The sequence below is a fragment of the Dipodomys merriami genome, unplaced genomic scaffold (genome assembly GCF_024711535.1).
Source record: "Dipodomys merriami isolate MVZ:Mamm:240054 unplaced genomic scaffold, mDipMer1.0.p SCAF_1, whole genome shotgun sequence".
Lineage (NCBI taxonomy): Eukaryota > Metazoa > Chordata > Mammalia > Rodentia > Heteromyidae > Dipodomys > Dipodomys merriami.
The window spans coordinates 46,910,931-46,938,722 of NW_027202270.1; the positions used below are offsets into that span (position 1 = coordinate 46,910,931).

Consider the following 27,792-nt stretch of genomic DNA (forward strand, 5'->3'; position numbering starts at 1 on the left):
ATCAAAATGTATCTTTAGGTCAAATGGCCTAAATGTCCCAACCCTAAGTTGACTGTTCTGACTTCCAAATACTGCTTTACTGAAGCTAGAATATTTATAATGACAAAAGGCCAAAGGAGCCTCAGAAATTCTTTCAATGTCATCCTTTTATCTAAAAGTTTGCAAAATAAGCACTATTATATTAGCTATAGTTGTATACTCAAACAACAATCCAATTTTGCTTATAAGCAGGAGTGACTGGCAAGTTGAAAATAAATATAAAGCTAGAATGTAGCGAAAACTTTCACAGTTGACTAGCGGTGGCTGTGTTGGATTACTAAAAGGACAAACTCAACAGACACTTGGTGCATGAAAAATGATACAGTGATACAGAAAGGGAGAGAGAGAACAAGAGTTCAATTTCAATACTTTTATCAGAATATTGCAACATGAGAATCCAAGCTGAAAATCCAAGAAGAAAATATTGTTCTTTTCTAGTAGTATGAGGTTTTAACTCTGGGCCTTAGGCTGATGATGAAGGTCTTCTGCCACATGCTTCCACATGCTTCCAGTTCCTGTTGGAAGCTATTTTTCAGGTAGGATCTTGAATGATGCCTGGATGATCTTGAGCTGGAGTCCTCCTACTTGCACTTTTCCCTGTCACTCAGGATGACAGGGATATGCCACTGTGCCCAGCCAAACTGGTTAACAAGGAATCTCAAGAACTTTTATGCTTAATCTGGTCTCAAACCAACATCTCCCACATCTATCTCCCAAGTAGCTAGGATTATAGGCTTGAGTGACCATCAAGAAATTTGTTTCTTTTAAAGATGAAGTTTGTATGTTTTGGTGAAATGATGTTTTTATTTTACTCATATATGCTGAGGGAAATGCTATTTTTTTTCAATTCTGAAAACGGGACAAAGCCAGCAAATATTGTACATCTACAGGCACCATACCAAGCCATATTGGTGTGGCTGCAGCACATTCAGTTCATATATTATCAGTGTATGTCCTCAGTCACGTTGGATAGGGACTCAGATGAAAGGGACCCCATACCTTTGATTCCATACCCAAGGACCCCACTGTGGATTAAAATATCCCAAAACAAAATTGTGGCTATACTAAACATGCAACTTTTTTTGGAGGGGGAGTACTGGGAATTGAACCCAGTGCTTCATACATGCTAGTTTTAAATACCATGACACTGAGATATAGTTCTAGTCCTCCCTGTTATTAGAATCATTATTTCCTAAATAATACTGCATAAGGTAATTTGCTTTGCATTAAATACTAATGATGATAGTTTAAAGTATACAGAGGAGTGTAAGCTATATGTAATTTTATATAACAGGACTTGAGTAATACTGTATTTTGGTAATTATAAGAAGGGATGCTGGAGCCAATCCCCTGAGGATAACTGGATATGACTGTAATTCTAACTACCCTATATATGCACCTGGGTCCAAGATCCTTGTAGAGATGCATTAGGTATTCCTCACCAATCACATTTATAGTGTTTCTTCTGTTGCTAGAAGAACACACACACACACACACACACACACACACACACACACACACACAATCTACCATAGCTCAGCTCCTAGAAGATTTCAACCATCTAAATGGATCACATCTGTCTGATTCATTTGTGAATGAAAGATAACTTTCAATGGATAGTTCTGGGTCCCCGGGAATACTTTCTTCTTTCTCAGTCTGTGACTGCACTGGGATATTCTTCCTTCTTCTTCAATGCTGTTCTCCATTGTAGGGGGTACATTTTCCCCCTGTCTTGGAGCTACTTCTTGGTGCCTCCATCAATAGATTCTCTACCAAAGAAAATAAGCAATTTGGAGATTTTAAGCAGTAAGGCTTAACGTGCTTAGTTTTTGGTGCTAGTGAATTCCTGTAATCCCAGAACTCAAGTGGCTGAGACATGTGGAGTACAAGTTTGAGGCAGACTGGGTAGATAGTGAGACCCTGTCTCAAAATATAGCCAATCAATCACAAATAAAGTAAATACCCACTCCCTCCCCAACAACAGCCAACATACAATAAAATGAGAAAGAAAGCTTTCTCTTCAACAGAGTTCAAAATACACAGACATTTTCCAAATTTTGCAACCTCTAAGGTGGTAAGAAAATACAAAGTTATTTTTTAGTGAACCAAGTGAGAATGTTGGCTTCATTTATATAGATAAAAGCAGTATCTTAAATATAAGTACCCTAGCAAAAATGGGTAGTTTTATTAAAAATTCACATTAACAATAATGATGTAAATATTCACTTTTCTTCCAAATTCTAGTCTGAGTTATAGGCAATTAATGCAGACAGTTGATTCCTTACATACGAGTTTGGAACTTGAGACAGAAATCAAAAGGGACTGAAATTTAGATGATTACATCATCTATGAAGTTTTCTTTCTGGCTAAGACAGAGGCACTGTCTCCAAAATTACTCAAAATACACTGGGATCATTCTAGCCATGTGACCTTGGGAACATTACTTACTTCCTCTGTAACTCTGTTTCTTTATCTGCAGAGTGAGTAATTGTAACATCTGGCTGAGAGGCTTTTTTTTAAAGTTCACATATGGAAAGCATTTAGATTGTCTGACACAGAATACAAATCTATATAAGTATTATTATTATTATTAATTATTGCTATGCTTAAACTGAGAGAAGTGGAATAGCTTTTCCCCTTATTCTCATATGTGAAATAATATAACTAATTTAGTTTCTATTTAGAATTGTGCACACTGTCCTGGGGCCCAGACACTCCCTGAGCTTTGTTTGCTCAAGGCTAGCACTTTACCACTTGAGCCACATCTCTACTTGCAGCTTTTTGATAGTGTATTGGAGATAACACATACTGAGCTGGCCTTGAACCATGATCCTCAGATCTCAGCCTCCTGAGTAGCTAGAGTTACAGGCATGAGCCACCAGTACCCAGCTTTCTACTTAGAAAATGGAATAGGAGAAACAGTAGGATTCCTTGGTATAGGTAGGAATTTTCTGAGAAAGGATCCAGAAGCACAGCAAATCAAAGAAAAACATGATAAATAATTTCGTGTCAAACTAAAAAGTTTATGCATAGCAAAGGACACAGCAAACAAACTAAAAGAGAGTCTATAGAATGAGAGAAGATTTTTACCAGCTATCCATGAAACAATGGCATAATATCCAGAATATATAGACAACTTAACATTTTAAAGCCTCAAAGAACCAATGAGCTAAGGAGATACTCCTCAGAAAAAGAAATAAAAATGGCCAATAGATACATGAAGAAATACTCAACACCATTGACCATAAAGAAAATGAAAATCAAAATAACATTGAGATGCCAGGAAGATTGACCATTATCAAGGAAACATGTCCCTCAGTGGACAAATGGATCAAGAAAATGTGTTGTATATACACAATGAGTTCTTTCTCTATTGGAAAGAGTGATATTGTACCATTCAGAAAGAAACAGAAAGACTTAGAAAAAATTATATTAAGTAAAGGAAGCCAGACCCAAAGAAACATAGGCTTTATGATTTTCTGTATTTGTGGTAAATAGTAGGTGCCTATAAATCTACAAGTAAACACACTGGATGGTAACAAAAAATACATGGGAACATGATAAATTCTACCATTCACACAGTGAGACCAAAGGTGGATATTCTTAGGAGAGGACAATAAAGATTCAATAGCTATGTGTATCTGATCATATAAAATATATTTATTAAAATGAACTCCAAGAAATGGAAACAATAAGTTTTTTTCTTTTTTGTTGTTGCTTTTCTATTTTCTTTATCTTTTCTTTTGTTCATAAGTTTATCTGTATCTGTTTTGGGGAGGGACAAAGGATGAATAAATGCATCAGTAATACTCACTAGATACTATGTTGAAAATGAATTATACAACTTGTCAGGGGGGATGGGAGGGAGAAACTGGAAGAGAGTAAGGGAAGGTGTAACACTGTTCAAAAAGAACCTGACTTATGTAACTGAAACCCCTCTGTACATCACCTTTACAATAACAAATATATATATATATGTATATATATATGTGTATATATATATATATATATATATATATATATATGAAAACAAACAATAACAAATGCAGTCAAGGTTATGGCCAAAACGGGGTCCTCATACACTGTTGGTAGATATGTGAACTTGTTCAACCACTCTGAAAAGTAGTATGGAGGTTCCTCAAAAACTAAACATATACAACATGCAGGGCACCGACATCAAATACAGTGAAAACAAGGGTTATACAATGGAGGAGAACATACAAAACAACAACAAAAAATCACATGGTACATTATAAATATGTTAGAAACAATAGCAAAAAAGACAAAAGATATTTGTGTCCCTATCTTGGGGTTCGTTAACTTAACATCATCTTAAATGGTCATACACACACACACACACACACACACACACACACACACACACACACACACACACACACACACACACACACACACACACACACACACACACACACACACACACACACACACATAGCTTTTGGCCTTTTCTGCTTTTCACTGTATTTGATGTTGGTGCCCTGTATCTTGTATACACTACTCTAATGCAAGGAGGGGAAGGGAAAAAACAAAATGCTTAAATAATGGTACAGGTGGACCCATTGTAACAATGAGATGTACAAAATACTATGTTGAAAACGAACTTACAACTTCGGTGGGGGGGTGGTGGTTGTTGTGGAGGTGCGGGGGAAGGGATGGTAGGGGAAAAACAAAGGAGGAGGCAACAATGCTCAATAGGAAATGTACTCATTACCTTGCTCATATAACTGTAACCCCTCTGTACAGTATTTTGACAATAAAAAATATAAGAAAAACACAACTAAACATAGAACAACCCTATCATCTAGCAATCTCACTCATGGCATTTATCCCAAACGTTACAAACCAGATATAGTAAAGTACAACTATGTTCATTACAGCACTATTCACCATAAGCCAAGATACAGAATCAACCGAGATGCCTCTCAATGGATAAATGGATCAAGAAAATGTGGTATACATACATAATGGAGTTTTACTCCTCCTTTACAAGGAATAATATTGTATATTCGTAAAGAACAAATTATTAAGTGAAGCCAGGCCCATAAAGATGAAGGTTTCATGTTTTCCTTCATATGTGGATATTAGAATTAGCTTATAAACCTATAAGTAAACACATTGGGTAGTATGCAAGTGTGTACAAATGTATTACCAAACATGACTGATTCCATGGAGAACTCAAATCGTTTTTGCCTTAGAAAGGTAAAGTCAAAGTTCAACAAAATGAACGCCAGGAAATAGATACTTGGAAGGGGTGTGTGGAGTCAAGGTGAGAGGGGCAAATGAATGAAGAGAAGGGGAGAGAATGCAGTCAAGAATTCTACAGATATCCTACAAAATTATGAAGAGTGTGGGAAGGAGTGGGTAGAGGAAGGATGGATGAGAGTGTTGAAAGGGGTGACATTGATCGAGATGCATTGTATTAATAAACAGCTTTGTGGAGTGGCAACTCTTTGTATAACTACTTAATGAGATGTACAAGTCGTTATGTTGAAAACGAACTTTACAACTTTGGTGCGGGGGGGGGGGGGGGCTGGGGGAGGATGGGGGGAGGATGGGAAGGGATGGGAAGGGGAAACAAAGGAGGAGGCTACAATGCTGGATAAGAAATGTACTCATTATCTTGCCCATGTAATTGTAACCCCTCTGTACAGTAGTTTCACAATAAAAAAATAAAATAAATAAAACATTTATTTACTTAAACATTTTCCAATTTTCTAAACAACTATCTTAAATAAAATCCCTTCTGGAAATAATTTCTTTTTAGAAATGTTTTGCAAATGAATGGCACACTATAGAGGATGAGGGTGGGGTCCAAGTGCAGGACATGCACTGAGAACCCAATGTAAGCTCACGATCACTTGGCTCTCAAAGTTGTATTTTTCACTGATCTGCATAAAGGTAGTCCTACCTTGGAGATTTCTCACACTTATTTTTATTTGTTCAATATCACTTTAGTGTCTACTAAAATCATTTTAAATGTTTTTAAAGTTATGAGATGCTTTTACAATATAAATACTTCTGGTTTAAAAGTGTAGCCATGGTAGAAATCTCTTTTTTTTTTTTTGGCATGATGATGTGTTGGTACTAGACTCATTCACTTGGGGTAAAGCATTTAAGAATCTGAGTAAAATATTTGAGACAACTGTCTTCAGATATTGGACCGCAGGCAGTACCTGACTATTATCTCTAAGAGAAGGGAAACCATGGTGATCCGAACTTGCTGTACAGAGATATCTTCTAGGCCCTGCTACAGAAGAGAACCAAGGGAGTACAGGGTCTCCCCACACTCAGAAGACAATTTAGAGGGAGTAAGAGTGTTAGGAAGTGGGCACAAGCAATAAAAAGGAAGAAAATTCCAAAGAGCTTCATGAATCTTTAGTGTGCCCCCTGTTAGTCTTCTGCTAAACACAAATCTATACACGGAGAAGGGAGATGGGAGAATGCCAGACAAAACACAACTATCAGATCACTATCTACTGAAAACTGCCAGTTTCCACAAGACCAGTTCATGGTCAGTTTTGTGGTTGAACTCAAGTGGAGAGATCTCCTCAGGCAATCTGGGCATTAGGTACATTCTGCTTAGAGCTAAAAGACATCACAGCATTTGTTCTTCTACATATGATTACTGCAAACTTCAAAACCCAAGGGATCACAAAAAATCATTTACAAGAATATAACTAGGTTTCTTTAAATAAAGGTAATAAAATTCATATATTCAGACACAGTAGAAGGCATAAAAATATGTGAAAGCTGCAACGAAGAAGGGCGTATGGCCCATAATCCGGAGAAATTCAGTCCATGGAAGCAAACACAGAAAGGCAGGGACAAGGACATTAGTAATAAGAACATTTAATTAGTTACAACAAATATATCAAAGGATTTAAGAAAAATAAATATGATAAGAAATTGATACTTTAATATTAGCCAAGTCAGACTACTAAAGCTGAAGTTAAACTATCTGAAAAGAATTATTCTCTAGATTCATTAGACATTGCAAATGCAAAGCAATAAGTAGACTTGACAACACAGTAGTAGAAACTAAACAAGTAGAAACAGAGGAAAAGAAAATAGAGAAACTTCCAATACTTTTACTGACATGGATCAATAAAAGAAGCAACAATCCAGAGAACACATAATTGCATTTCTATGAGCTGTCCTGCAAAGACATAGAAACAGAATATGAATGGTCAGATGAGCAGGACTGGGGTTAAAATGGAGAGTGATTGTGGGTAAATACAGGTTTGTTTGGGGATATTGGAAATATTCTAAAACTAAATTGTCTTAATAGTTACATATCTCTGTAAATCACTCAAAATTAAATGATTAAGCTACACACTTAAAATTAGTTGTATGTTAAAGTATAACTAAATAAAACTAATTTAAAAATAAGTAAAGAATATATTGTTTAAGGAACACTATGAAATATCTAACATATGGTTGGTTAGAATCCCAGAAAAGAGGCAAAAATCAGCAAAGTTGTTTTTTAATGTCTGAAAATGTTCAAGATTTAATTATAAAATTTAACCTAAAGATCTGAAGAGCTCAACATACCCAGAACAGGAAAAGCAATACAAAAGCACAACACAATCAAAACGTTTTTGACAAGAAATGTACTTAATACCTTACTTATGTAACTGTAACCCCTCTATACATCACCTTGACAATATAAAAAAGTAATACAAAGATTTGAAAAAAAAATTATAATGAAAAGATAAAATGAGGAAGAGTCCTAAACTCTTCCAGAAGATCTAGAATAGACAAGAATATAAAGTTAATTATAATTACTGATTTACAAGAACTGGTGCAAGACAAAAGGTAATAGAAACCTATATTTTAAATGACAGAAGAAAATCAAATCTGTCAAACTAGAAATCTATATCTGGTAAGAATATCATTCAAAATGGAAACAAAATAAAAGTATTTTTAGGTGAGCAAATTTGAAAGATTGTTTTGATCAGCAAACATAGGCTATAGAAATGCTGACTAAAATCTTAATAAAGAATGGCATAAACATTTAATATGTAGTACAATATAAAATGCATTTTAGGGGCTAGGAAGGTAGCTCAGTGGTAGAGTGCTTGCCCTTGCATGCATGAGGCCCTGGGTTCGATTCCTCAGCACCACATAAGCAGAAAAGGCTGGAAGTGGTGCTGTGGCTCAAGTGGTAGAGCGCTAGCCTTGAGCTGAAGAGCTGAGGGACAGTGCCCAGGCCCAGAGTTCAGGTACCATGACTGGCAAAAATAAAAAAATAAAAAAAATAAAATAAAATAAAATGCATTTTATCATCTTTAAAGCACAAGTTACTTGATAAATATCAATTTTGAAACATGTGTTAGAAATATAGTTAATAGAAATAAAATGATAGGAATTGAGCATCGGTGGCTCATGTTTATAATCCTTGCTACTCAGGTGGCTAGATCTGAGGATTTTCGTTCAAAGCAAGCATAGGCAGGAAAGTTCATGAGACACATTTCCAAATTTAAGTGTGTAGCTTAATCATATGATTTTTGAGTGATTTACAGAGCTATGCAACCCTTAAGGCAATTTAGTTTTAGAATATTTCCAATACCTCCAAAGAAATCTGTTATTTATCCACAGAAAAAAGCCAGAAGTGGGGCCATGGCCCAAGTGATAAAAGAGTCAGCCTTGCTTAAAATGGCTAAGAGACATCACCCAGGCCCTGGTTTCAAGTTCCAATACAAGGACACACACACACACACACACACACACACACACACACACACACACACACACACACACACACACACACACACACACATTCCTACATTGTATGTGATATTGTTCAATCTACGTGAAGACAAGCTGGGATAAAATAAATAAATTCTATTGCTTTAGGTGAACCTTAAATCAGTCACTGAAAAATTAAAAGAAAGAGCTCCAGAATGTCAGCAACAAAGAAGTAATGCTCTTCCATAACTTTGGATGTATCAAGACCAACTTACCTGTGTACCTTAAAGAGATCAGCTTATACTATGTGAATTACAATTCAGTGAAGCTGCATTTTTTTTAAGTGGAGAAATATATTATGGAAATTACAAACATAAGACAGCTGGAGTAGCATATTAATATCAGGGAATATATTCTTCAGAATACTTTCAGAACAAGAAATATTGCCAAAATATAGAGGCACTTTACATAATGAATAAAAAGGTTCAATTCCTCTAAAAGACAGGCCAATTCTAAATGTGTATGCTTTATTATCAGATCTCTAAAAAGCATACAAAGCAAATAACAGAACAGAAACAAAAATACAGATCAATGTAAATCACATTTGATGATTTTAAATTTCCTTTCTCAGGAATGATGCAAGGAAGCAAGCAACCAGAAATCATCAGTATGACTGCACTGCCAAGCAATTTAACCCAATCGATATTTGTAAAACAGTCCATCTAATAAAGTAAACACATTTTTTTTTGTCAGTCATGGGGCCTGACCTCTGGTCACTTTCCCTCAGCTCTTCAGCTCAAGGCTAGTGCTCTACCACTTGAGCCATAGCGCCACTTCCAACTTTTCCTGCTTATGTGGTGTTGTGGAATCGAATCCAGGGCCTCATGCATGCAAGGCAAGCACTTTACCACTGAGCCACCTTCCCAGCCCAACACATATTCTTTTGAAACATTCTTATGAAACATTCACCAAGGAATAATTGCAATAAATTGATCAAAATAACAGTTATACCCAGGTGCTGAAGGCTCATATCTCCAATCCTAGCTATTCAGGAGGCTGAGATCTGAGGATCAAAGTTCAGAGCCAGTCCGGGCAGGAAAGTCTTTGAGACTCTATTTTTTTTCATTATTTTATTGTAACAATGCTATACAGAGGGGTTACAGCTACATGAGTAAGGTAATGAGTACATTCATTGTTGAGCATTGTTACATCCAATTAACCCCAAAAGAGCCAGAAGTGCTAGTCTTGAGTAAAGAAGCTGAGAACAGCACCCAGACCCAGAGTTCAAGCCCCCCGCAAATGATAGTTATATGTATCAAAGTCTGATTAAAATTCTGTTAGTCCTATAATTTTTAATTCCAAATCTTAGCAAATTTTAGCAATGATAGTTAAGAAAGTTAACTATTTTCTACCTATTATCTCCCACATTTGACATTTGAGTCCATTGAAAATAAATGTGATTGATATTTCTTGGTAAAGATGAGAACTTTCACAGAAAGTCTGGGAATACTTGTGCTTTCAATCGGTAAAGATTAAATATAAGCCTTGGGTTAGCTCACTACATCTAGTGCAATAGTTTGGTTATGATTGTGTTCCCAAAAGGTTCATGGGATGCCTGTAATGCGAGATGATGAAGCATGTAAGCAATAGAGTCTAATAGGAAGTACTTAGACTATTGTGGGCCCTTCCTTGCTATATAAATCTCAGGGGATCCTGCTTAGTTCCCATATAGTGGGTTGTTTAAAAATAGCAAATCTGGCCCCTGAATTTCTGTAGCTTCCTGTGTCACTGTATGATCTCTCCTCACACATAGATTTCCACTATTACAACATCTACCATGTTGTAACAGCCTGAGGGCCTTGGTTGCCAACACCATGACCTTGACCCCAGAACTTTAACCTAAATAAATCTCTCTCTCTCTTTTTTAAAGATTTTTTATAAAGTATTCAGTCTCTGATATGCTGGTGTAGGAACAGAAAGCAGATGAATATGGATGTTACCAATAGCAGGGACATTTCCCCACAGGGCATGATCTTTTAGACATGAGAAACAAAAGGTAAATGTAGGTCATTCCTTGACCCAAGAAGCATACCAAGACTGATTCAAATGCAAAGGCTTCTACAATCATATTATAGACATATAGTATCACATTTTATAATATATAATATTATAATATAATATAATACTATTATAGACATACAGTATCACATTTTCTTCAGCATTCTTTTAAAGTCACTTATCCTATTGCCTTATATCTCACAATAAATAATGGAAAGAAGGGAAGACTGTGATGACTGAATTTCTGAGTGCTCTAAGCACTATTTTTTTTTTTTTAGTCGGTCATGAGGTTTGAACTCTGGGCCTGGGCGCTGTCCCTGAGCTCTTCAGCTCAAGGCAAGCGCTCTCCCACTTGAACCACAGAGCCACTTCTGGCTTTCTGGTGGTTAATTAAAGGTAAGAGTCTCACAGACATTTCTGCCAGGGCTGGCTCTGAGCTGCGATCCTCAGACCTCAGCCTCCTGAATAGCTAGGATTACAGACATGAGCCATCGGTGCCTGGTTCTAAGCACTTTCTGAGAGACTACTAAGGCACACTCCTTGTAACAAGGTCATTCCAGCCATAACAAACATCCAAGGGCTACTCCCTAGTTTTAGATGCGTCAAAGTTGTTGGAATCATAATAGATTTGCTTGTGTCAACTCTGGGGGGAGGGTGAAGGGAAGAGAGAGAGAGACAGAGACAGAGGCGGGAGAAAGAGCAAGGAGGGAGAGGGGGAAGGAAAGAAGCAAGGAAGGGAAAAAGAAAGGCATGATGAAGGAAGGAAGGTTATAAGAGAAGGAAAGGAGATTATGAAGAAAGCATTCTCATGCATGATTGACTAATGGCAAATGTCACTCAAAAAAATTCCCTCCCCACAACCACAATTTTTCACAAAGGCCACCACAAAAATATACTTCTGCAAATACACCTGTCCAGCAACTTTTGTTGAACCTAAAACTGGCACCACCCTTGGTATTAATTCTTCTGGCCAAGATTATTGTTTCAAAATATCTTATGTAATCCTCCCATTTTTGACCTTAAAACTTCCTTCTTCATCAGCCCTGTGACTAATATGATCAGAGTTCACTACTGTATGCATATTCCCATTGCAGAGCTATTCTATTCCCAAATAAATATTATTGTCCCTTGGAGAATCTTTCTCTGTTATTTATGACAAATGAAAATTATTGCAGATAGGATATATGTATGTATACATATATATAGTGTCTCAAATACCTGATATATACACATATATATGTGTATATATGTATATTCCCCCTAACTAGTAGAAATTATATTATGCATTATTGATATGTCAGTGGTATATACATAAACATACACATATTCATTCCACTTCTTACTTTTCTGTCCTGGCCATCACATCACTTTTCTCCAATTTGATTTAACATTGGTTCCCTAATAAAAATGCTTTCCCAGCAGTTCTGCAAAACAAAATCTGACCTTTTGTTAAGTCTTGTGTAGGCAGCATGCACACACACACACACACACACACACACACACACACACACACACACACACACACACATGCATGAGTACACTAGTACTTGGGCTTGAACTCAGGGCCTGGGGACTGTTGCTTAGCTGTTTTGCTCAAGTCTAATATTCTACAACTTGAGCCACATCTCTACTTATAGCTTTTTGGTTATTAGAGATAAAAGTTTCACAGACTTCTCTACCAAGGATAGCTTTGATCTGTGATCCTTGGATCTCAGCCTCCTGAGTAAACTGTACCATAGAAGTTACACTATTAACACCCTGCTATACTTTACTCTTTACTCAGTTTGAAAAATCTAACAGCATCTTTAAGAAAGTCTTGGCAAAATACTGTCAGAACTACTCAAGGAACTCCTGAAACTGTGCCTTTTCTTGGCTGGATACAGGAGACTTTCTGAATCCTATAGACTATCTACCCTCTCTGAGCATTCATGCTTTTCCCTGATCCCTGCAGTGAATGGAAATCAGGAAAGATGAAAGCCATCCTTTCTCCATAATGAATTAGCTTCAGACTACCTACACAACAGAGGAGTTGGTACCCAGAAATACAGTCCTTCCTAACTAATGGAGAGTGGATATTTCTCTCTACTCTATAAACCAATTCTAAAATTTCTGTTTTCCAGATTTCTTCACTCTAAATGGTATATACTTTTCCCAAGATATTTTTCTGTTAAGAAATCTTTCTAAAATCCTATCATCTTAAGGAAAGAATGAAAGAATCATGTTAAGGAAAATCAAGCAAACAACATATTAGTGAAATACTTCAATAGAGATGTCATCAGAGCTAATTATCGAAGAAAAATATTTACGAAATTTTCAACAGACATTCTGGTATGAAAACTTGGCTTAAAGTGTTGCCAACATTGTTTAATAAACAGCCACAGCCATTTTCACATGGCAGATGTGTAAGTATACATATTCTCTGAATCTCTGAATCTCAGGATACCATGAGCTATTTGGTTAAAAGATTTCTGATGCATTTTTCCACAAAATGAGCATTTAATGAAAACAGTGTTCTAATGATAAGGGTATTTAGAAATGTGAATGTCTTAAAGAGGGTCTGAGATGCCTAAAGTATATAACAATTAAAAATTAGGCCAGACACATAGCTAGTAGGGATGCTGAAATCAAGAGTATGATTTGAGGACTGCTCAGACTAAAAAAAAAGGCCTTGATACTCCTTTTCAATGGATGAAGCTGCAAGTGATGGCATGTACTTGTGATCACAACTATGGTGGGAAGTAAAAAATAAAAGAGATTCACAGTTGGGGCACAAGCCATGCCAAAACAAAGCAAAACAAAACAACAACAACAACAAAACCCACAAGTGTGGGTGTATATATACACAATGGAATTCTATGCCCCCATCAGAAAGAATGACACTGCCCCATTCATTAGGAAATGGAAAGACTTGGAAAAAATTATATTAAGTGAAGTAAGCCAGGCCCAAAGAAACATAGGTCTCATGCTTTCCCTTATTTGCAATAACTAGTATATGTCTGAGACAAGCAGAAAAGGTCAGATAAGTTGATGTTAGGGAAATGAACCACAAGATAAGTATTCAAATGTTTTTTTCTTTCGTGTGATTGTTTCTGACATATTTATAAGATGGTTTCTTTGTTGCTGTGTATTTCCCTCCCCCACAATAAAACCCCTATTTTCATTGTATTTGATGTTGGTATAATTTGTGGAGGGGAAGGCAAAAAACAAATCATTTAAATATGGATACAGGTGGACCCATTGCAACAATGAGATGTACAAGTTCTTATCTCGAGAAATGAACTTTACAACTTTGGCAGGGAGGGGAGGATGGAAAGGGATGGAAGGGGAAACAAAGGAGGAGGCAACAATGCTTGATAAGAAATGTACTCATTACCTTGCCAATGTAATTGTAACCCCTCTGTAAGGTATTTTCACAATAATAAAAAAAAAAACTCCACAAGATCTTAGCTCAAAATAATCAGTGTCAATAAAGGCTGGAGGCATATTCAATGGTAGAGTGCCTGCCTGGCAATCATGAGGCTTTGGTACGGTCCTGAGTTCTAACTCTACTGCTCCCTAAACAGAAGAATCAGAATCCACTCATTCTTTGTTGTTGTTTTTATTCCTGGAGATCCAGCTCAAGGCATATGCAAGCTAAGTAAGCATTCTACTACTAGGCACTATCCCTAGCCCCAAAGCCCTTTTATTTATTTTAAATTAAAGCTTGAAATAGAAATTGTGGCTGTGGAATCTAACGGAGCTTTGTTTCAACACAAATAAATGACATTACCAGTGAAATAACTGGATCTCCCGAATAGACAAAGCAGGGATTTCTCTCATCAAGACAGTTGGTCATCCATCTCTGCTTCCCTGAGCACTGGCTTTCTTCTCTGACAAGGACTAACCTTCTCCTCACTAGAGGAAGAGTGTGCCTTCTACATTTCCAAATGTTCTCTCTCCCCACCATGGAAATACCATCTGAAGCTTTTTGACCTTCAGCTGGAAAAGCCCTAAAGGGTAAAGTGGACTACCTGAGTCCAGGACACAGTTTAATAGTTGAGACAACTTGGACCAGGTTTCTACCATAGACCAACTTGACCAAGAAAATAGAATTCTGTTTTTTAAAATTAGCTGCTTTAAAAAAAATTCACTGTAGAAAAACCTGCAGTCATGTGACTAGAGGCTTATGATTGCTCAAAAGGTGGGAGAGAGTTAGGTCATACAGTAAAGCCACCTCTTGAGGGGCCACACTTGGTCCCTGAACCATTGTCTCCATGGTCCTGTTGTCTTTCTCAAAATCCTTATGCATACTTCGTACGAATGTCCTGATTAACAGAGGAAAGTTCTACTTCATTTTTCACTGGTAAAAATCTTTTCAGAGTTTTTGCTTTGTTTTGTTTGATGGTAATGGGGTTTGAACTTCAGGGCATCATGCTTGCTAAGCAGTCCCTCTATAACTAGTTATGTCCCTACTTGTGTTTTTATTACTTTATTGTTTATTATTATTTTGCTTTATTTATAGATCATGTCTTGTATTTTTCTTTGGACAAAAGTGTAAGACACTCTCTATAGCCATGTCTTCCAAGCAGTTGAGATTATAGGCATGTGCCACCAGGCTTGACCTTCTGATTTTTAAAAACTACTTGGGGATGGGGTACAGTTTCAAGCTATTCTTCTCAGGCTCCCATGATCTTAGTTTAGTCAAATGACTGAAGTTACTCGGGTAAATACTTTGGGTTTTGCCTTCCCAAGACTAGACTCTAAATTTAGAAACAAACAAACAAACATTTTTAAACCTTGTCGTTTTCAACTAAAAGCATTTTTGAGATTTCCCAGAGGGATTATGGAAAATCACAAAAATGTGCTTTTATCTTAATAAAAGAAGATTGCAAATGACATTTAGAATTGTTTTGTGTTTCATATTTTTCATTAGCCAGGACACTCAAGGAATTGATGGAAAGCATTGGAAATGAAAGGATACTTCATACTTTTTTAAGTGTTTAAGCTGGGTGCCAGTGGCTCACTCCTGGAATACAACCTACTCAGGAGGCTTAGATCTGAGAATCACAGTACAAAGCCAGTCTAGGCAAGAAAATTGGTGAGACTCTCATCTCCAGTTAAATCACAGAAAAAGCTGCAAGTGGAGCTATGGCTCACGTGCTTCAATGTTAGTCTTGAGCAAAAGAAGCTTGTGGACAGTGCCCAGGTGTGGAGTTCAAGCCCCAGGACTGACATTCCCCCTCCCCAACACCCCCCCCCCGGCAAAAAAAGAAAAAAAAAACACTTTCAGAGATAGTCTACTTTCAAGAACGGAGAATAACATTCTGAGAAGCATCAGAGCCCTCATTCCTGTCCTCAGGGGAACTACTGGCTTTTCTCATGAGGTAGTAGACATTGCACCCCTTAGGGGCTGTTGCTCTTCTCCATAGTAATGATATCAGTGTTCTAAAACAACCTCATCCCGGCCAACTAGCTGTGTCCTTGAAACTAACCTTTTCCTGAAGCTTCTGGTGTAAACTAGAAGCCAGAAATTGGATGTAGAACAAAGCACAGGCTCAGCGCCTCATGGGAAGGACGGCACCATTCAGCGTGAGGTCCTGGGAACTGGCTTTCCGGCTGACTTCAGACCACTGTCCATTGTTGTAAAGGACTGAGGAAGGCTGTCCAAGCTTCTTTTCAATCCAAAAGCAGAAGACTTCATGAAATCAGATGGTGGTTTCTAAACCCAAGAGTAAAAAGGAGCATGTCATGCATACGATCCCAGCACCAAGGCTGAGGCAGGAAGATCATGAGTAGCAGGCCAGCCTGAGCTACATAGCAAGGTCATGTCTCAAAATAAAATGCAGTAAGGTTTTTAAATTTTTCAGGGGTACTAGAATTAATTATACAATATTGAGCGAAATCATGAAGGATGTTTAATTACAGTAGTGATGTATGTATGCGTATGTATAAATACATCTCTCTATATACATATATATACATATATCAAAATCTCTATCCATCATATCCAAAAGAAACAAATACTTTCCCTAAATACTCATTTTTAAAGCAAATATTGTCACTGAATATTCTTTTCTTTTTTGTGTGCCCAAATTGGGGCTTGAACTCAGGGCCTGGACACTGTCCCTGAGCTTTGTGTTCAGGGCACTACCACTTGAGCCACAGCTCCAATTCCAGATATTTTTTTTGTTGGTAAATTGAAGGTAAGAGTTTCATGAACTTTCCTGTCCAGTATGGCTCTGAACCACGATCCTCAGATCTCAGCCTCTTAAGAAGCTAGAATTAAGCCAGACGCCAGTGGCTCACACTTGTAATCCTAGCTACTCAGGAGGCTGAGATCTGAGGAGTGCCTGGGCAAGAAAGTCTGTGAGACTCTTATCTCCAATGATCCACTCACAAAACCAGAAGTGGCGCTGTGGCTCAAGTGGTAGTGCCTTGAGTGCACTTGAGACAGATTCCTGTGCTCAGAGAAGTCTGGCCCACCACCAAGGAACAGGGCTGTGCTCTCCATGTGGAGTACCAGTAGGAAAGGAGATAAGGATACTACATAGTACGAGCTGAAACACTTTCTTAGTGTATCCTAGTCTCTTAGGATTATGCCAGTCAAAGATTAAAGTATTAAATAATTCAAATACAGGAGGTATAGTTTAAGCAGTGGTAATTGGTAAAGTTTAGAGTTAGAGTCTTTATAATTATTCATATGAACCTAGTGGTTATAAAATAAAATGATATGCCTTTTGAAAGTAACAATACAATGAGACTGTGCATATAAAACAAAAGTTCATATTAACACTTGGAAGTTATAGGTTTGGATAGTCCCACTAACAAAGAGACAGAAGATATGGGAAAAGGACATATATACAAATACATGTGTATATATATATATATTATATATAGAGATCTGTTGAAATTGGCAGAAAAAATCTGTTCAGCTTGGTTTTTCAAAAGTTTAATGTAATTATTAACTTGATATGATACTAAAACAAATTAATGTAAGTTTGGAAGTCTAAAACAACTAAAAGTTCATTTTCTCATAGTTCTAGAGATCAGCCTGGAAAATGGCTGAAATCATCATGGGGTAGGTCTGGAAATTCTATGCTCCCTCTCTAGTCTTAAGTCTTTGCCTCTCTCAGCTTCTGGTGGTTGCTGGCATTCTTTGGTGACCACAATCAGACCTTTCCTTTATATTGCTTCTCTCTCTCTCTCTCTCTCTCTCTCTCTGTGTGTGTGTGTGTGTGTGTGTGTGTGTGTGTGTGTGTGTGTGTGTGTGTGTGTGTCTGAGAGAGAAGAGAGGAAAGGGAAAGGGATGGCAGGTAAGGGGAGGATTCGAAAGGGAAGAGAAGACAAGAGGAAGGGAAGGGGAGGGGGTAAGGAGAGGAGAGGAGAGGAGAGGAGGGGAGGGGAGAAGAGGGGAGAGGAGAGGGAAGAAGAGGAGAGGAGAAGTGAGGAGAGGAGAGGAGAGGAGAAGGGTTTTCCTCTTTCTCTTATAAGGACTGTTTCAATTGCATTGATGGATCACCTGGATAACCTGTCCATCCTTAATTTGATCTGCAAAGACTTTTTCTCCTTACAGGGTAACATTTATAGGTACTAGGATTCAAGGCCTGATCATTTTCTTTAAGAGATAGGTATTATTCCACCTGCTACTATAACTATTAAGAAAATTAAAATTTCAAATCACCAAAGGGGGGGAATTCCAGATACTAACCCAGCATAAAAAATGACCTTTAAAAAACTAACAAGAAAACATGAAATGAACACCCAAATATTGTCATTCTATAATATGAATCACTTGAATTCTACTAAAAACTGAAAAAGATCCTGATATTGGGTTCAAAACAACTCTTGACTACAAGACTAATTAAAACAAAATAAAGAAATGAAATCTAAATCAAATCACATATAAAAGGCAAAGCCAGGAAAAAGTCCCCATTAGCATCAAAATAAAAACATCTTATTAAATGGAGAAAATCATCATTATATGTTGATCAAGGTAGACTCTACAATGAAAATGTATATTAAATAATTCATGCATACTAAGTGGTATGCCTTTAAAATATATAAATGATTGTCACATCCAAAACAAAAATGACAAAGCCACCAGCAAGCAAAAACCAATACACAACCATTTGTTTTTATAGCTTAAGTAGACAAAAACTAAACAAGGAAATGGACAGATGAAAAAAGCGAATATAAGGGAAAAAATTGGTGGTACTGTGGTTTGAACTTATGAACTCTTGTCTGCTGAGCAGGTGTTCTACCACAAAACATGTGTGTGTGTGTGTGTGTGTGTGTGTGTGTGTGTGTGTGTGTGTGTGTGTGCAAAAGAGAGAGACAGACAGACGACAGGGACAGAAAAGAGACAGAGTCAGAGAGAGAGAGAGAGATAGGGAGAGAGAGCCTTTCATTAATTTTTGATAGGGTCTCCTTTTTTTGATCTGGGGGCCAGTCTTAGACATCAATCCTCTTTCCTAAGACTCCATAGAGATCACAGGTGCACACTGCCATCCCAGCTTATTGGTTGAGATAGGGTCTCATTAACTTTTTTCTCAAGCTGGCATCAAACTTCATTCCTGGGATTTCCCCCTCCCAGGTAACTGGGTTTAAAGGCATACCTCACTGAGCTCAGCTAAAGCAAATTTAACCAAATCTGCATCAGGGATCATTTTAATTTTTCTCTGTATATAAGAAAGTGAGTCAAAAATTCTATGCCTAAGGAAAATAGTGATTTTGTTTACAGTGTTTGTTTATAAGAGTGAACAATTCTTTTGCAGTCACAGGGTTCTATGCCTAGAGCTTCGCCCATGCTTAGCAAGAGTTCTATCACCACTGAGCTACATCCCTGGCCCCACAAACTATCTCTATTAAGGCAAATACATTTAGTGGCATGCTGGTTGATGTTTTACGCACAGCTGTCTAGGAAGATAAAAGCTCTGATTTGCCACATGTGCCTTTTCCTATGAAGTAAATTTTCCCACACTGGCTGACTTCAAGCTATACACATGACATCACTGAAGGCAGAGTTGAAACGAAAGCACCTCCTTCTTATGACAGATGTGAGTAGGCTGGAGTTTGCAACTGATACATACAGTGAGATAATATAGCAAACCTAGTCAGCCATGCTTCACAGATACACGTTGCATTCTAAAGAAACCCAGAAGACGCTTTCTATGTACATATTGGTGTGACATATAAATCCATTTTCCTTTATTATCAAAGGTAAAAAAGAAAATCAGGATCTGATTACTACCTATTGAGAAATGGAGCATATGTAAACTTAAATCTGGAGATTACTGCCCTAATCCAATGCTGCTGTTTACAGTAATTTTGGTGTTACCAAAATGTAAAAAAAAAAAAAAGCAAACAAAAAAACATGACTTGCAGTAAGTACCTGAGTACTTTTATCTACATATTGTTCTCTTTTCAAAGCTTCTCTTCATTAAAAAGTATAACCTAAACACTACCACTTTTTACTTAAACACATGAAAAGATTCACATCTTACTGAGTATTCATTTCCTTTGAATATTCATTCTTGGTCAAAATGAAATTGAACAACCATCAGCAGTGAAAGTGTTAGAAAAAAACACAATGAGATTGAATAAATTTAGAAGATACAGAGACTTACTCATAAATACATACACACACACACACACACACACACACACACACAGTAACTTTTTGGAGGGTACTGATCTAGAGAAATAGAAGACAGAGGCAGACTTCTTTCATGGAAAGGAAGAAATTTGGAAAAAATCCTGTAGATGATGAAGCTAGATGGAGTAGCTATCAGAAAAGTACTGTGATTGGCTACTGATAAGGAAATAGCTGCTGGTTTAGAAGGCACACAGGCCTATAATTATGCAATTGTGTATGCTTAGTCAGATTATGGGTCATGTAGCCATAGAAACAGAATTACTAAATTAGTGGATTTATGACAACAGGTCTTGGTCAGTTAGATGTATGGAGACATTGGCAAGATAAGGAGGAAGCAACTGAATGTTTACAGTCCTGTAACCACAAAAATGAGACAGATGGGGTTCATTGGAACAAAGGATTCTTTGCAAAGACTTAACTGTTTAGATACCACTTGTAATTGATTTAATGATGATTATTAGACCCAGCAGCAAAAAAAGAAAGGAAGGAGGGAAGGAAGGAGGGAAGGAAGGAAGGAAGGAAGGAAGGAGGGAAGGAAGGAGGGAAGGATGGGAGGGAGGGAGGGAGGGAGGAAGAAATAAGAAAGAAACATCAAAGTAACAATCACAGAAACAAAAGTGAGTAGTTTTCTGGCAATGCTTGGGGCCAAGAGGCCCAGGGTAAACCATTCCACTGTGAGAATCTGGACTTGTTTTTCTACTTGTGCCATAACTTGATGGTTCATGGTAATGGAAATAAATCTATTCAGAGCCACAAAAATGAGGAAAGGTTAAAATGACACAAAAGGTATGGATTGGAGAGATATTTTGTCAACAAGCTCTTGGAAGATTCCATACCTTATTTCCTTCTTAATCCCTGTTCCCAGTATTAAGCTTAGCTATGGGGGAGGCTCAGAAATGTCCTATTTGTTACTGAACACACAGACTTAGCTAAAAGAGCTCTATTGAAGGGGAAAAGGCATATTGACAGACACTAAGGGAGCCTCATATATTACCTGAAGACCAGCCTTTGGAACTACTAAGGGGTTATACTATAGCTAATCAATGGGGCTGTAACTCACAACTTACTAGCATGAGAAATGACAAGGATGCATGGTACAACTGCTACTTAATTGTACAGTAATAGGGATTTACAAGATCCATGAAGACAGAAGATTTTGCCTAAGTGTGTGTGGGGGGGTGGCTTTTGAATGAAGCAATAGGTGAGATGAAATAAGAAGGCCTTAGCAACGGCAGGTACAATACCAAGCACCTGATGCAAGTCATCTGGCTACTAATTACCTGCTCTTTGAAATGAGAGCTACAGGCCAGCAGATGCATCTGAAAGTCTGTCAGAAATGCAATTCTGGGGAACAATGCCTGCCTATGAGGAGCCAAGGGTCTGGAACCTGTGTTTTAATAAGCACTACAGGTAATTTTTTAGTGCTAAAAGAAGTGTTACATTAATGGATGAACTTGAAGTATGTAAATAGAGAAAGTTTTAATTCACCTTCTTTTCTCCATCCTGTGACTACTTACCATAAAAGAAAGCATTAGATGGAGTTGGAACTGAGTCAGAATTGGAATAAAAGTGGGAGACTTGTAAAAATAAGAATAAATCTGTTCCCACACACCCAGACATAGAAATGTCTATACATATCTATCCACTTTATATTATACCTCAGTGGAAGATCTAGACATATTCTCATAAATCACAAATAAGGTACTAACACAATCACTTGGATCATTTGGTATTGTCTTTTCAGTGTTGGTCAATGTAGTTAAGGCCTCCAATGAAAATAAATATTATAAATGTTGAAAAGAATGATGTAAATTTGCCATTATTTTTTATAGATTTTCAATTTAATTTTTATTAATTTAAAATTAATTTATTTTTTATTTTTGTCATTATTTTTACAGATACAACTGCATTTTTACATAAATAAATTTACCTGAAAGAATGATGTGAGGGCTAGACAAAAGTCTGGTACTTGTGTGTGTGTGTGTGTGTGTGTGTGTGTGTGTGTGTGTGTGTGTGTGTGTGTGTGTGTTTGTGTGTGTGTGTGTGTGTGTGTGTGTGTGTGTCCGTGCGCGTGCCCAGTCCTGAACTTGAATTCAGGGCCTGGGTTCTGTTCCTAAGATTTTTTTGTTCAAGACTAACACTCTACCACAGCTCTACTACTGGCTTTATGGTGGTTATTTCAGATAAGAGTCTCACGACTTTCCTGCCCAGTCTGGCTCTAAACCACCATCCTCAGATCTCAGTCTCCTGAGTAGTTAGAATTATAGGCATGAGCTACTGGTATACAGCTAAGCCAAAACTTTTGGCCAAAACTTTTAATAGGTCAGTTTTCTAAGAGCGAGTCTACATAATTAGTAATACTGGAATTAAACTACAATGTAACATTTAGAAAAACTTTGAAGTATCCTAGGGCTGGGGTTTTAGTTCAGTAGTAGAACACTGTCCAGCCAGGCTGAAGACCTGATGAAAGAAAGTTTGGAAACAGCTGTTTTTAATATAATAATGTTCATTTATGAGAAAAAAATCTATGAAAATTCTGAAAAAAATTAGAATCTTGTCCTCATATATATCATAAGCACAAACAAGAGAAAAATTAACAATTGTAGGAATGAAAGCAGTATAAGAATGCAAAACAACAAAGCAAAGTAGAATAGATAAGTTGATAGGAAGAAAGACAGAGAGATGGGAGATAAAAGCATTTCAAGCTAGTGGGTAATGAGTAGCCAGGACAATAAATGACATATATACTCAGTCAATTATTAATATGCTTTGGTTGGACATATGTGTGTGCTTGAGGGGGTACCTAAAATATTTATACACACATCTTTAGAAGATGGCAGTGGTGGCATTTATACTGAGAAAATGGATGGCTTATTGAATTCACAGCATGGGATAATAGGTATCTGTCATAAGAAATAATATCCCAACTGCCTCTCAAGCAAAATACCATACTCTAGGAAGATTAAAACATTGAAATATTTAATGGCTAGAAATATGAAATTAAAATTAAGGGGAGATTTTTATCTTGACCTTATCAGAGAGGAGAGGAGAGAACTCGATATTGGTGCATATGTAGGGAAGAGACACTTTCAATATATATATATATATCGTTGTGGTGCATAAATCATGCCACCTCTGCAGAGGGCTGTTAGAGATGTCATGAATATTTAACCCTCTCACGTGCTCACTTTATGAGGCCAGCTAATGTTTCCCAGAGAAACCAATAAAGAGGCCATATCCATAGTTTTATTTTAAAGAATCAGTATACAAGATTGGGAGTGCTGGCAAATCTAAGGTATATAGTGCAGGCCAGTGGTCTGAACACAGGAAGGAGTCACTAAGGCAGTGGAGGAAAATTCCTCCTTTGCCTGGAAACCTCTTCTTGCTCTAAATACTGCACTGATCACACAAGATCCATCCATACCATCAAAGGTAATCTTTACCTAAAATCTAAAGTAATCATGGATATTAACAGTATCCATAAAATGCCCTTGCCAGTGCTTGACTGGATGCTACAATCCACTCAAGTGACACAAAACTATGTGACACTCACTGCTTAGAATATACTTCCAGTTGGGGCAGTGGTGGCTTGAGCTTATAATCCTAGCTACTTAGGTGTCTGAAGTCTGAGGATCATGACTCAAAATAAGCCCAGGCAAGAAAGTCCATGAGACTCTTTTCTCCAATAAACTACCCTTAAATAGCCAGAAGCAGACCTGTGGCTCAAGTGGTAGAGAACAAGCCTTGAGCAAAATAAGCCTAGGGACAGTGCCCAGGCCCAGAGTTCAAGTACCAGGAGTGGCACACACACACACACACACACACACACACACACACACACACACACACACACACACACACTATATATATATATATATATATACATATACATATATATATATATTTCATATATTTCTACAAAAAATCATTTACAGGGCTCAGAATGGTGGCTCATGTTTATAATCCCAGCTACTCAAAAGGCCTAAATGGAGAGGATTAAAGTTTGGGGCAAACCCTGGCAAAAAATTGTTAGCAAGACCTCATTTCAACAAACAAGAGAAGCATAGTAGTCATGGCTGTAATCCCAGGTACACAGAGGCATAGGTAGGAGGATTGTGAGAAACTAGCCCGGGAAAAATATATGTGGAGTGGCTCAAGGGGTAAAGTTCCTGCCTAGAAAGCACAAGGGCCTGAGTTCAAATCCTAGTACCATGGGGTGGGGGGAAGGAAAGAGATCTGCAACACTTTTGGCAACACTAAACGATTAGAAACAAGATTGTTTAAATAACATATATGCTGAGATAATATAATAACTGAAAGATAGATATATTGAACGTAAAACAAGGTATCACTTTTTGAAAAAATTTCTCTTTCAAAGTATTTCATACTTGTTCCTATTTTAATATGCATGTGCTATCTCTGGAATAACGTAAAGGCTAGGACAAACATTCGCCTTTTAGCTATACAGTCCTTAGCATCTTTTGAAATTTGAGCTGTATTTACTATTTCCCAAATTAGTTTTTAAAAAGACTGGCCACAAATCCCAACAATGAATAAAACTGAAAAGCCCAACAGTGCCAAATGCTGGCAGATATGCAGGATAACTGCAACTCATACACCTTCAGTGGCGGTGTGAAATTGTTCAGTGACTTTGGAAAACAATTTTTATGATGTTTTCATAAAACCAAACAAACATTTATCCAGTAATGTAATATATTCATTTCTATGTGCTTAACTAAGAGAAATGATAACTTAAGTCCACAAAAAGAAGGCAATTATCATGGTGTTCAGTATACACTATGTGGAAAAATCTGTGGGCAGGGTGGGAAGAAACTGGGGAAAGCGAAGGAAGAGGTGACATTGTACAAAAAACATACTCCCCTCCCCCACAGTATAACCCCTGCTTCCACTGTATTTGATCTCAGTATAATTTGTGGAGAGGAAGGGGAAAAACAAGTCGTTTAAATAAGAATACAGGTGGACCCGTTGCAACAATGAGAAGTACAAGTTGTCATGTCGAAAACGAACTTTACAACTTTGGTGGGGGGGTGGGGGGGTGGATTGGGGGGGGAGGCTTGGAAGGGATGGGAAGGGGAAACAAAGGAGGAGGCTACAATGCTTGATAAGAAATGTACTCATTATCTTGCCCATGTAATTGTAACCCCTCTGTACAGTTTTTATCACAATAAAAAAATAAAAAAACCATACTCATCAGCTGACTTATGAAACGGTAACCCATCTGTACAATATCTTAACAATAGCAATGAAATTATAGTTTAACAAAGGCAATTGTCCAAATAGTTGATAGCTCTTGTAGTCACAACAGCTGACAACTAGAAATGGCCCAGGTATGGGCCAGCAGCAGACTGGCTTAGACTCTTTGCAGAAATCACAACAGAAGAAACATGATTGAAATGGGTCCTAAACATTATACTGAAAGTGAGACTGAATGTGATACTATTCTATTTTCATAAAGTTCTGGGACAGGCAAAACTAATTGATGGTGGAAAAAATGAGAAATGTTGCTTCTGAAAGGTCAATGTGGATATTGACTCAGAAGAGAGGGAAGGAACTCCCAGAGCAATGCTTCATACTTTGGTAGAGGTTTGAGTTCTACATTCAAAGTGACACACTAAGTAGCTCAGTATTTCATTGTAAGTTCTACTCTAAGAATGAATCTTAAAGACTGAACTCTAGTTCGAGGTGTGCATGCATAATAGTTGGTATCTTTCACCTTGATGGCAAAGTCAGGGCTTGCTTTAAATGTCAATGTATAGTAGGGGCTAGAGTTCGGTGAAATGAACAGTTATTTACTATTAATGGGATCATCAATGTGTGAACAATGATTTTCACATTATTATTTATAATAGCAAGTAGCTGGAATTGAGGTTTTTGAATTAACAGTGTTTTCAAGCTAATTATTGCCTATGTAAGATGAAATACAAAGCAAACATTTTTAAAATGTAGGATGTCAATTGCATGAGAAAGTTTTTTTGGGAATATTGTCTGGATTAGAAAATGGATTAAAAAGATATATACAGGTCAAACACTGGTGATTCATACCTGTAATCTCAGCTGCTCAGCAGGAGGCTGAGACTTGAGGATCAAAATCAGCCTGGGGAGAAAAATCTATGAGACATGAGAGTGCCAGCCTTGAGAGAAAAAGTGAGAAAAGAAGGCTTTAAGCTCTAGTATCAGCACAAAAACAAAGAATGAAAAAAAATAAAACAGAAAGATACATTCAAAGTTTCATGATAGTGAAGTTCTATGTTTAATTATTTTAGGAACCTCCAGATTGCTTTTTAGAGTGATTGAACAAGTTTATATTCCCACCAACAATAGAAGAAGAATAAAAATGACCAATAAACACATGAAGAAATGCTCAACATCTCTGCCAAAAAGGAAATTTTAGTAGTATATCATGTTACTATGTATATTTACGTATAATATATATTTAAAATGTTGTACAGAGGGGTTACAGTTACATGAGTAAGGTAATGATAACATTTCATAGCGAGCATTGTTACCTCCTCCTTTCTTTTTCCCCTACCATCAGTTCCTTCCCCACCTCCCTGATTCCTTCCACCCCCCTACCCTGTCATTGTCAAGTTTGTTTTCAACATAGTGTCCTGTACATCTCCTTGTCACATAAGTCAGCCTGCATCCCCATTTAAGCATTCCCCAAGGAACACCGGCATCAAATCCAATGAAAATAGGGGTTATACCATGGGGGGAAAACATACAATAGAAACAAAAGAATCACATAGTGCCTTGTAAGTACATTAAAAACACTAGCAAGAAAGAGAGAAGAAAAAAAAAAAACCTCGTGTCCCTGTCTTGGGATACATTTTGCTTAACATTATCTCATGTGGTCATATGTACATAGCCTTTGACCTTCCCTGCTTGTCCTAGACATGTACTAGTCATTGCAAACAAGGGAAACCATGACCTATGTTTCTTTGGGCCTGGCTTACTTTACTTAATATAATTTTTCCAAGTCTTTCCATTTCCTAACAAATGAGGCAATGTCATTCTTTCTGACAGAGACATAGAATTCCAATATATATATATATATATACATACATACATATATATGTATGTATATATCACATTTTCTTAATCCATTTATCTACTGAAGGGCATCAGGATTTTACTCCTCTTTCTGTACCTGATTATTTTTCAAAATTTCTATACTAAAAATGCATGCATATTAAATATAAAACATTAAAAGTAAGTGGTATTCTTGGAAAAATTTAATCTGAAAATTTTGAGTACTAAAAATTTTAACTACTACAGAGAGTAGTAGTAGGCCCACAGCAAACTGCAGAATGTGGTCTTCATCATAGAGACTG

The 27,792-nt window shown here is 37.2% G+C and overlaps 1 long non-coding RNA gene across 1 annotated transcript in view; it reads right to left on the reverse strand.

Annotated features, from left to right (window-relative positions):
* Nucleotides 1–1,628: 1,628 nt before the first annotated feature.
* The window catches only part of LOC138835496 (uncharacterized), a 43,469-nt gene continuing 17,305 nt past the window's right edge, over nucleotides 1,629–27,792 (reverse strand). The window contains exons 2-3 of the long non-coding RNA XR_011374647.1: nucleotides 16,278–16,504; nucleotides 1,629–1,808 (exon numbers count right to left, since the gene is read on the reverse strand). This is a non-coding gene — a long non-coding RNA (uncharacterized lncRNA). The remainder of the gene's footprint in view (nucleotides 1,809–16,277; nucleotides 16,505–27,792) is intronic.